The sequence below is a fragment of the Clytia hemisphaerica genome, unplaced genomic scaffold (genome assembly GCF_902728285.1).
Source record: "Clytia hemisphaerica strain Z4C2 unplaced genomic scaffold, Clytia hemisphaerica genome assembly, whole genome shotgun sequence".
Classification (NCBI taxonomy): Eukaryota; Metazoa; Cnidaria; class Hydrozoa; order Leptothecata; family Clytiidae; genus Clytia; species Clytia hemisphaerica.
In genome coordinates, this window is record NW_027104365.1 from 1 (window position 1) to 11,949 (window position 11,949).

Below are 11,949 nucleotides of genomic sequence, written 5' to 3' on the forward strand. Positions count from 1 at the left end.
CTTTACAATTTACAGCTGATAACTTTTTTTGTGTCAATATAAATTCGAACCAATTAGAAATAATTGCCATGCAGTATAGACCAGGTCAATTGGGGGGGGGGGGTCAGGGTCCCCCAAGTGGGGCGAAATTTTCCAGCTAATTATAGGTTGCTAAAGACCTATATTTTTAGGAATGGGATGGTAAACGGGCTCTAGTGGTGGCAATAAGTGACCAGAGACCACTGTTTTGAGGGTATTTTTTCACAAAAATCAATTTTATAAGGGATTTTGCTTGCATCTAAAATCACCTAATATTTTCAAAACATGACTGAGAAGTAAATATTTGTCAAAATTACATGAAATTTTCCAGATGTCTTCCCAATAGGTGCAAAATTGTCAAGAAAAAAAAATTTCAAAATTTTTATTCAAGGGGGTCTGTATAAAAGAAAACAGGGGGTAAAATGTACGAAACCCCCCAAAAACGCCATTTTTTGGCTTAGATCTGGCTCTTTGAGCTCCAAGAGATTTCTTAAATGACTAAAAACAATATAAAACAATAAAGTACAATAGATATGTTCCTAATAAACAATATATGGACCCCCTGGATCACTATAATTGAAAAAAACGGGGGTAAAATAACAGAAAACTGTTATTTCTAGCGAAAAATGTGCATTCTTCTGCAATATCTCCCTTTTTTATCGCTCTAAATCTTTGCAAATGATGTTTGAGGCTGGTAAATATATCAATAAGATCTAATATGCTACTCTTTGTGTTGTGGGGCTCTTTAAAATGAAAAAGACGGGGGTAAAATTCAGAAAATTGCCAATTTTCCGCGGAAAATGTTAATTTTCAGCGGGGTATTTTGAATATTTCGGTTGGAAGAAAAGTAATAAAAAAGTATTGTGCTTCAAGTCAATAACAAAAATTAGTTGAATTATAACATCACATCAACGAAGTAAAAATAATAGATAACCAACTACCTCTAGAAGGCACTTCTCCCAAGAGAGCAACCATTGTTTTCCTATTGAAATGAGCACTCCTTTAAAAAGCTCTGTGTGCAGTGTGTGTTATGCTTTTAGCTAGATTTTGACACACTTTTTGACATCCACTGAATTGATAGAAAATTTGAATTGTTATTTACTGCAAATTTTGGAATTTTGTTCAAAAGATAAAGGTACCAATTTTTAGACAAATTGACTACGGATCGGCCTGATATCACTTAATCTTCTTCTGGATAAATAAACGCTCATAAAATGCTGTTATCTGAAAAATATATGTGCGATTTGAAGTGCGATAAATCACGAATGAAAAGTGCATGAAGGTTGCCTGATACAAAATAAACAGATGAATGTTTATAGAACAATAATATCTAATTAAAAAATTCCTTCTGTGAGGCTGCCTATAGGAAAATACCCTTTATTTAACCCAAATTTTGGAAAAATATACATCACGTGATTGATTCTAATACAATAATGACCGGTTAGTGAGGGCTGTACTGAGAAATATTGCCCGAGGTCAAGTAACGACCGAGCTTGCGAGGTTGTTGCGTTGACCGAAGGCAATATTTTCAGTACAGCCCGAAGAAAACCGGTCATTATTGTATTTGTTAACCGTTTCCTTCAGCTTCGATTGATTTTTAGCACTTTATCCAGGAAAAATAGCGAAATAAAGCAGAAAAAACAAGCAAAAAGAGATAAAAAATTGCTATAATTTCTGACGTCAGAAATAAAAAATGAGAGAAATGATGTCAACGCATTGTTCATTTTCCTTTGAAAAAGTGACGTCACAATGAATTTTCCTAACGACGGGCAACTCTGGACAATGTAGGCCCGTCGTCATGCGAAAAGAGCTAATTGCATTGCTCAAAAAGTCGTGTAGCCCGCTTCGAAAAAGTAACCGGTTAACAATGTCCAATAGAAGGTTGCAAATGAAGCAAGTTTTTATTTAATTGCACTTTTTACGATGCAAAATGTCATTAATATTTTTACAACCGTAACACGGATGTTTTTTGAGAATCAAGGCAAGTTGGTTATCTATTATTTTTACATCGTCGATCACATATTGTCATTGAAAGTTTAATAAAACCGTTGCCACTCACATTCAAGTGGATTCATCATCAGAACTGTCTAAGTTATCATCAGGTTCTGAGTCACTATCAGATTCTTCCAAGTCAGATATCTCGTCTTCTCCATCTTCAGTTTCGTCAACTATTATATATGTTGCGTCACACAAGATCTCTTCGACTTCTTTCGGAAACACATCCTCTACCCAAACTGTTGAACCATCAGGAGACCAACCGTTGTCAGCAATGTCAGCATGGTCCAGCCAGCTTGTTAAAGACGACACTTCCATAATTTGGAAACATAATTTGCCCTTTTTGTGTGAAGTATCAAAACTGACTGACAAGGGGGAAGAAGTGCCATATCAATAATCTTCCCAGTTTTGGTGTACTTCTTTTCAAAGAAATTGGCCCGGACGACATTGATCGATGTTTCGCGTGGATAGTCACTGAAAAAAATCACGTACACCTTTTTGAAAAATCAAAAAGAAATCAAAAAGAAATCAAAAATCAAAAAGAAATCAAAAAGAAATCAAAAATCAAAAAGAAATCAAAAAGAAATCAAAAAGAAATCAAAAAAAAAAAAAAAAAAAATCAAAAAAAAATCAAAAAATCAAAAAATCAAAAAAATCAAAAAGAAATCAAAAAAGAAATAAAAAAAGAATCAGAAATCAAAAGGAAATCAAAAAAGAAATCAAAAGAAGTCAAAAATCAAAAAGAAATCAAAAAGAAATCAAAATAAAAAGAATCAAAAAAAAGAAATCAAAAAAAAAATCAAAAAAAAAGAAATCAAAAAAAAACGAAATCAAAAAGAAATCAAAAATCAAAAAGAAATCAAAAAAAAATCAAAAATCAAAAAGAAATCAAAAAGAAATCAAAAATGAAAAAGAAATCAAAATCTCGTACACCTAATTTTTAGTGATTTACCCCTCGAAAATTTCGATTCTTCTTCATTTTTTTCTAGCAGGTTGATTTCCCTTTCTTAAAAAATGAAGATACATAGTCGTTTCCAGTGAAGGCATGGAAACCAATGAGGAAAGTACGATACTTTTCAACATCTTTACCAAGCTTATTCAACCAAAATCCCTTTCGTTGTTTACCTTTACCATAATCAAGGTAAATTTTTGAAGGATTTAAAAGACATGCGGCGAGAATGAAGATATCAGTATCTGAAGAAGGTGATCGGAGAACAGCAATGGATTTGGAATTTTCCTTGAGGGCATGGTTACAATGAAGAATGACCTTTGTGTCAGCCTCTTCTTCTTCCCTGACCCCTCCCAATTGAGCTGGTCTAGTAACAAGCACATAAAACTTCGAGTAAAAGCGTTATTTGTCTTCAGATTTTGCAGACTGTGTTACGCAATAGCCGCAGGTTATAAATACAGTTGACTTTCTCTAATTCGATCTTAAAGGAATCACTAATTTCGAATTATAGAAGTTTGAATGAAAAAAAGTTTACTTTATGATTGAATTACCGGAAATGCAAATCTTTTCCTGGGAATGAAAAATTTCCATTTTAACACTTAAAGTACCAATGACGAGCATACTAGACATGGGCTGTGTAGGAGGGCGAAGACCTCCTGTAATGCCCCAGTTTGAGCTAGAAATCGTCATTTTTGGTCTAAATCGTAGGAATTGGATTGGGTTTCATGGTCAAGCAAAAAAAAATCAAAAGTGAGTGTTTCCAGCGAGATTTTAAGCCAAAAATTCAAAAATTTGTCAAAAATCAAATTTGACCGTTTTATTTTTGACCATTTTTGGTCAACGAATGATCCAGGAACCTCCAGAATTGGCCCTGCTTTACTTGATTCTGTCCTCTAGCGAATTAATTTGAAGTTTTACTACTGAGCACCTTTTTATCATTCAGGCAGGTTCACGCAGATCCGGAGATATAAGCCTTTAAAGTTTGAACTAGCGTATTTCTTTTAAAAACTTGACCGTGCAGGCCAGTCTCTCTAGAAAATCTACAAAATAAGTAGATGTATAAATTTTTTTAATTCTATACCTCTTGACGATTTTTATCCCCGGCTGGGAACTGATCTACACATTTTTTCTTTTTAAAAGAATGGTGTTTTGCATTTCATCATGGATACTCTTAACTTTTTGGGGAAAATCATCCTAAAATATTCTTAGGTTATTTTCTTAGGTTAAGGTCGAAACTCAACCAAAATTTAACAAGAATACAGATCTGAAGTGAAAAATGGCATTTTTGTGAAGGTTTCTAGCCTCACTGGGGAGAAAACTGGCAATTTACTGTTAAAAATTGCTCTGCAAATGGCATTCTTAGGTTTTCTTACCTATCGTGATATTAGCATATTCTTAATTTTTTGGCAAATTTTAATATAATATATATAATTTCAATATTCTTAGCATAATCTTAATTTTTGGCAAATTTCATCATGAATATGAATATTATTATAAATAGTATTTTATAAAGCAGTAAAATTGCGATATCACAAAATATAACTTCTCTCAGGAAGAGGCTGACATTTGAATCAATACTTGTCTTTCTACCAGTAATAAAATTTATTTTTTAATGAAACGGGAACGCTGATTTTTTCAACACCTATATGCGATTTCGCACGTTTTCACGTTGCCGTTGCAGAAGGCGTTGTGACTGCGGAAACTCTCTAATTTTAAAATGTAAATCCAAACGAAATTCGACACACAATCCTACTTCAAACAAAAATTGGTATGTATGTCACAGACCCGGCTTGCTCCCTGAAGAAATAGAATTTCTATCCCCATTGGAATTTTGATAGAAAATTTTATCCCGGGGTCGGAAAAAATTCCACCGGGGCTGTGTCGAAGGTTTTGAGCATTGCTTGGGGATAATTGGCAATTCACAGTTAAGAAATTGCCAAAAGGTTGGCATTCTAAGGTTCAGTTGCCAAAATCCATGGTATACCAAAAAAATTCTTAGTTAATTGGCCAGTTTCATCATATTCTTATATAGAGTACATTCTTATAAAAGAAACAGCGTGTACAAGAAAGCTCATTCGACTTATCAACAACACCAATTGATGATTCAAAATTCTGTCATAAAAATGTCCAAATAAAGTTTCAAACAAATTTTGCAAAAAAGTACTACGAAAAAATAATTCGAACAAAAATCAAAAAATAAAGATGAAGACTGAAGATTTAAGAAAATTCTTCGTTTTATGTTTAGTTTTGAAGCATATTTTAACTCACCAATCTTTGATAATATCGAATTTTACACTTCGTGGAAAGAAATGTATTTCTGGAAATGTTTTACTTCAGCTAGAGAACGTAGAAAATCTACAAAGCTGTATTTTCCATTGCTTGGTATGTGTAACTTAGACTAGAGTCTACTTCTGGCTGAACTTTATTTTTGATTATTTTTGATGACGCTGAGTCCAGTGAAGTAGACTCGGAGCGTTTGGCGAGGTCGCCATTTCGAAAAAGAATGTTTAAAATCCAAATAACAAAAAAACTACTTAGAGTTGAAAGATTTAATCAAAAATGATAAACAAACATCAATAACAGATTTGCAATCCCTTATTCCCAAATAAAAACATTGCTTCATACTGTTTTTACATTCCAAAAACAACTAATATCAGGCGCTCGCAGACTGTTTTACAGTCCGCCTAAGCAAAAGCATATTACCATATACTACCGGGCCACTTAATTGCACCGTCCAGTCTATCAAAAAAGTTTTAAGTGGACCCCGGGCTATGTGTAACTCAGACTCTTGCAAAATTAATGACCCTCTCCCCCCCAGCGAACCCTCAATTCACGCAATCACGCAATTTTTTGTCTCGAAATTCACGCATTCACGCTAATTTTCCTCGAGTTTCACACAATAACCCGATTTTTCATAAAAAAATCAGGAAAACTGCACATCATCGGTGGAAAAAAGGAAAAATTCACGTATTCACGCACACAAAATAGCCCAGATTCACGCATTCACGCAATCAAGCAATCAAAAAGTGGATTTTCACGTTCACGCAATTTTTTTCAATTCACGCATTAATGCAACCGAAAATGCCCATTCACACATTCACGCAAAACCGCTGGGGGCATCTATTTGAGGACAAAATCATGTACAATACATTCAAATTGGGTAGTTTTTTTTTCATTTTATCAAATGTGGTCAAAAGACAATCAAAAAGTTTAAAAAAAACAGCTAATTCTTTTCCGTTTTTATCTGGTGGAGTAATGGGCCATTCCATTTTCTGACCATACAGGGGGGTGGACGAGCATTTCCAGGGAGTCTAAAGAAGTGTTTTTTTCATTTTTCCAGGGGGTAAAAAACTATTCTTGAATTTCCAGGGAGTGAACAACTGATTTTAGTTCGTCCATCCTCTCTTTAAGACATGAAAAGAATTTTTTCCAAGGGTTCTACAAAAACAGTCGAAACATGTGGACGACTATGTTATGAAAGCTGACTACAAAGAATTGGAATCCCAAGTCTAAAATATAGGCGTGCGGTAAGTGATATGGTTGAGATCTTTAAACATTTAAATCACTATGAAAAATCGTGTGTTCCTAAGAAATTTAACCAACGAATAAGACCAATGAGAACACATAATTCTGAGCTGGTAAGGATTTTCGGGAACGATGGTGTCCGTGGACCCCAGAGCAACTCCCTTTACTATCGGGGCATTGAACAGTGGAATAGCCTACCTGAAAAAGTAGTTAAATCATCTACAATACAAGAGTTTAAAGAAAACCTCGGTCTAGCTTGGAAAGAGAAAATGTTTGAGTATGATTGAAACTGTCACTATTGTTGCATATCTGTTTGAAGTTAACCTTTGTAATAAACCAAACCAATGTATGAGCGATTTATAGAGGCCCATGTGCTTGCACGGTGGCCTGGAAATCTTTAAAACATTATTATCATTATTATTATTATTTTGCAAATTTTGCCATTTTCCAGGGGCTATCTACACTTTTCCAAGAAATTTGTTTTCACTTGAAAAGGTTTGTCCATCCCTCCCCCTCTGTATGGAAACTTTATGGAACAGCCCAATGAAGCATTGTATAATTTGTACCCAATATATAGATCAACAGCGAGAATCATCATGGTCAATGCAAATCGGTGAATTATGACAAGAAAAGGAAATTTTGTTTTATGTAAACGCAATACCCTTTGCAGGATAAGCAAGTCCCCTAGATAAAGTCTAAGGATAATCCTGTAAAGTTTTGGTAAATGGTGTTTTTATAGCATTTATATAGGTTGAGTAAACACATCATTAATATGTCTGCCATTTAGATGAGGTCATCAGTTGAAGTCTACCAAGGTTTTCGGCCCGCTATTGTTTATAGTAAACGATATCTTCAATAACCTTTTAGAGTGGTAGTGGGCCATGCTGTATAAAGTACCATAGGATATCCTATAATACTTTTAAGCATCCTCATTATGGCATTATATAGTAATTATTAAATAATGTAAATGTCATACCTGTAAGTCTCAAAGGATCTTGATTACAGAATGACATTTTAGTAGTGAAGTAGTTAGTATTTTATCTTCAGTATTGGTAGCTGATAGATAGAGTGTGGTGGCTGTGTTTCATCTGAAAAAATTGGGCCCTTTTATACTTGCAGTTTAAAGGCATTACGGAGGAGATTTGGGACTCTCCATTTGTGTTTTTGGACATTCTATATCGTGATTTCGCTTACTTCAAAAGAAGAATAGCTGTGGGGTTCTAGCAATTTTCGTTGCGAAATTGAAGATTGCACCATGGTGGTTAATTAATCTGATTTTTGAAAATCGAAAATTTTACCATGTTCCGTTTTTTTATCCAATCATGTCAAATTTTGACAGCTCACGACTTGTTTTTCAGAAAAAAGTATTAACTGGACCTCGTGAAGCCGGTTTCTGGCCAATTAGGGTCTGAAAAGAAATAGTAGAATAGGTGTATGATGAGTAAATAATTTATGTTGTTTTTCAAACATACTTTTAAATTCTGTTGGAATAATATTAAATATAGGTAGTAGATATGAAATTAAAAGTACAATTTAAATTAGAAGTAACAACTCCCATTAATCTTGAAATTTAGTCCTGATAAGATAGTCTTTTAGATTTTTATGACGTTTATATGATATGAAGGGTGGGTCTGGGAATAGTTTCCTCAGGCATTTATCTTTGGTTATGAAGGGGGGGGGGTTTTCAGGGGTCTTAAATACCGTCATACCGACAAAAATTTGGGTCAAATACCGTAGTACCGTCGATAAAAGAAGCCAAATTACCTAAATACCGATACCGGTAGAAAATGAAATACCGTAATCCCGTCGTTTTTTTCTGGTAATACCGATTTACCGGCGAAAAAAAGGCCCAATACCGTCGTACCGTAAAAGTGAAACCCCCCCCTATGAATTCCCAATGTTTTCTCATTAGATTTTGGAAGTTATTAAAATGTTCTGAGTATGGTATAATCAGTGGTAATGTTTTAGATGGTTTCAATCGTCTGGGTTTTGGTGATTTGTTTTTGAGTCTCGAGGATAGTTGTTGTGGTTTCTTTGCGATTCGATTCTTCTTGAGTTTTCCGAATAGAAGTTGGTGTTGTGAGATGTCCGATAGCTTTTTAATTTCGTCATTTATAATGTGAATGGGGTAGCCTCTTTGTGTAAATATCTCAGTTAGGTTTTTAAGTTCTTTTTTAAGTATTTTGTTTTCACTTGTTATTCTGCGGTATCTCAGCGCTTGTGAATAAATGATGCTTTTCTTGGTATGTATAGGATGATACGATTCAAATTGAAGAAGTGTCTTGGTGTCCGTTGGTTTAGAATAAGGTTTACTTTGAAGTATGTCCTTTGTAGGGTGTATATATAGAGTCGTGTCAAGAAAATCTATTTCTGCTTCAGAAGAGGTATAGGTAAATTTTATTCTTGGGTGTATCTCATTGATGTATTTCAGAAATGCTGTAAGTGTAGACCTACTTCCTTTCCATAATATTAATATATCATCAAGAAAGCGTAAGTAGGATTTGATAAATTGTTGGTAATGTGTATTCAGTATGTTGTTCTCTTCTAGGTAACCTAGGAATAGATTGGCGTAGTTTGGTGCTAGAGAGGACCCCATCGCAGTCCCATGTATTTGTTTGTAAAGTGTGTCATCAAATTCAAAGTAGTTATTTTCAAGAACAAAAGAAAATAATGTTCTTAAAATTGTGTCATTAGGTATAAATGAAGGAATATTATCCCTGTATTTATTGATGTAGTGTAGGCATGCGTCAATTCCTTCTTGATGCGGTATATTTGTATAGAGCGAAGTGATGTCCAGTGAGACAAGCAGTGTATTTTTCGGTAATTTCTTACCAGTTAATATAGTTTTTAATAAGTGGGTTGTGTCTTTTATGTGTGATTTAATTTTGGGAACAATGGGTGACGTGCATAGGTCTAAAAATTTAGAGATATTCTCCGTCAAAGATCCGATAGAAGATACTATTGGTCTTCCTGGGATGCCAGTCTTGTGTATTTTAGGTAATATGTAGAAAATACTTGTTCTGGGGTTAGGAGGTGGGAGCAGGTAGTTAAAGAGTTTTTGATCAATTTTTTGATGTGTTTTAATTGTTTCCAGATAGCTAATAATCAATATTTTTGCGTCCTCGAGTTTATTTTTGTCATGGATTTTGATATATGAGTGTGTGTCAGTAAGGTGATCATTAATTTTCGATAAATATTCACATTTATCCATAATGACGATTGCACTTCCTTTGTCTGCCTTTTTAATGACAATATTTCTATTTTCATTAAGCTCAGACAAAGCTGTGCGTTCGCCAGGTGCCAAGTTTTCTGTCAGTGGTAGCTTTTGGATTGATTTTAGGTGTTTAGCTATAGTAGCATAAGTTCTCGAAAAACAAGTGATGAGATTTTTATTTTTTGGTATTGGTGGAAGCCAGTCAGACTTAACATGTAAAGGGTGACGGTGTCCTATGGGATCTCTGAAGTGGTAAATAGTTGCCATTTTTATAAATAGACGTAGTAGTGAGGGTAAAATGTTAAGCATTGTTACAGATATTTTTGGAGTAGGTACAAAAGTTAAACCTTTATTAAGCAAAGTATTCATGTTTTTTGATAGTATGATGTTCGAAATGTTCCTGATAATATTTTTTTGATGAAAAGGTAAAGATTTGTTAGATTCTAGTATGTTATAAGCAGATTGTGGTGAGAAACCAGTGGGAGAGTAGGTAATGTAGTTTTGAGATATGGTATATTCTAAAGTAGTATTATGTATACAAGGTTCTAGTCAAAATTGTTTATTTCTCTTTTGTCTCTTGTTTTGATGATTTTCATTGTCTTGAGTTTTTCTCTTTCTCTCACTGTCTTTCAATGACATTGCTTTCAATGGTGGGTATTTCGTGTTCTCCAATGAACGGTGTAAGTTCTACCAGTTTTTGCTCGTAGAGATTCAATTCTTCGTTATAATGTTCGAAAATTAGTTTTGTGAGCTCTGTTGCCGTGTTGTCTAGGACTTCGTCCCATTTATCTCTGATGTTCTTAGATAAGTATAGTTCACTTGTGACCCGGTATTTAACTCCATTAGGTGTGGTTCCGTTGTCGAGATGATTTTGCATTCGTTTTCGGGTATCGATATCTTCCAATATTTTTGTAGAAAACTTGATGTATTGGTCGATGGCTTTATCCTTGGTCATCGGTTGATGAAATTTATAGCCGGGATTAGTGTACCGAGCAACGAGGCTTTGGCGAGGGTGGATCTTTGTATTGGTAACGAGTGGCGTAGTTATTATTGATGTATTAGGGTTTGTGTTTGCAGTAGCAGTTGTTTTAGGTGCGTTGGTAATTGGTTTAGATGCAATTGTGGTTGATACAAAGGTGGTAATAGTTGGTTTGGGTGTGGTGGCAGTTGCTTTTGATGTGGTTGTAGTTGGTTTGGTGGTAATAGTTGGTTTGGTGGTAATAGTTGGTTTGGGTGTGGTGGCAGTTGATTTGGCTGAAGTGGCAGTTGGTTTTGGTGCGGTGGTTGATGGACGATTCGCAGTAGAAGCTGGTTTTCGCTTTGGTATCTTTGGTAGTGATGCCATAGTAGTGATGGTAGATGTTGACATTAGCGAGGCAAATGGTGACTTTTTGTTGGTGTCATTTTGTTTGGGTGTTTTCTTTTGATAGCTTGTGATGGTGTTCTCCTCCTGTAAAGAGAATTATTCTATATCCTCGCTCGTTAGTAGGTAGAAAAGGAGAGTTTAAACACAATGGGTATTGTTTAACATGAATAGAAACACAATGGGTATTGTTAACATGAATAGAAATGAATGGCTATTGTTAACATGAATAGGAGAGTTTGAACACAATGGGTATTGTGTTAGAGCAGAAATGGATAGGCATTGTGTTAGCCCAAAAATGAATAGGCATTGTGTTAGACCAAAAATGAATAAGCATTGTTTTATATTGCGTTTTGATTAAAACACTAACATGAGCAGAAATGAATAGGCATTGTGTTAGAGCAGAAATGAATAGGCATTGTGTTAGAGCAGAAATGAATAGGTATTGTGTTAGAGCAGAAATGAATAAGCATTGTGTTAGAGCAGAAATGAATAGGCATTGTGTTTACTTTCAATCATTAAATTTTAAAACGACAAGGCATGAGAAGAGCTGAAAATGAATAAGCATTGTTTTTAAATCAAGATATAATTTTGTGCTCGATCCCCAACCTATAAAGGAGGTTTTAGGGTTCGAAATACCGTTTTCCCGTCAAAATTTTGCTAAATCTGGAATCCCGAAATTGAAAAAACTACCACCGTCTCGGTTTTGTCAGGTTCAATACGCATAATGACAAAATCGACCAATACTGTCCCCCTGATTTTAAAATCCGTTTTCCCGTACTAAAAGGGCCAATCGTCCACACCGTAAAAGTACAACCCCCCCCTAAAGGATGAAAATTGCTCATTTTTTCTCAGTTTTTACCTTTTCAAAGCTGGAGAGCCGTT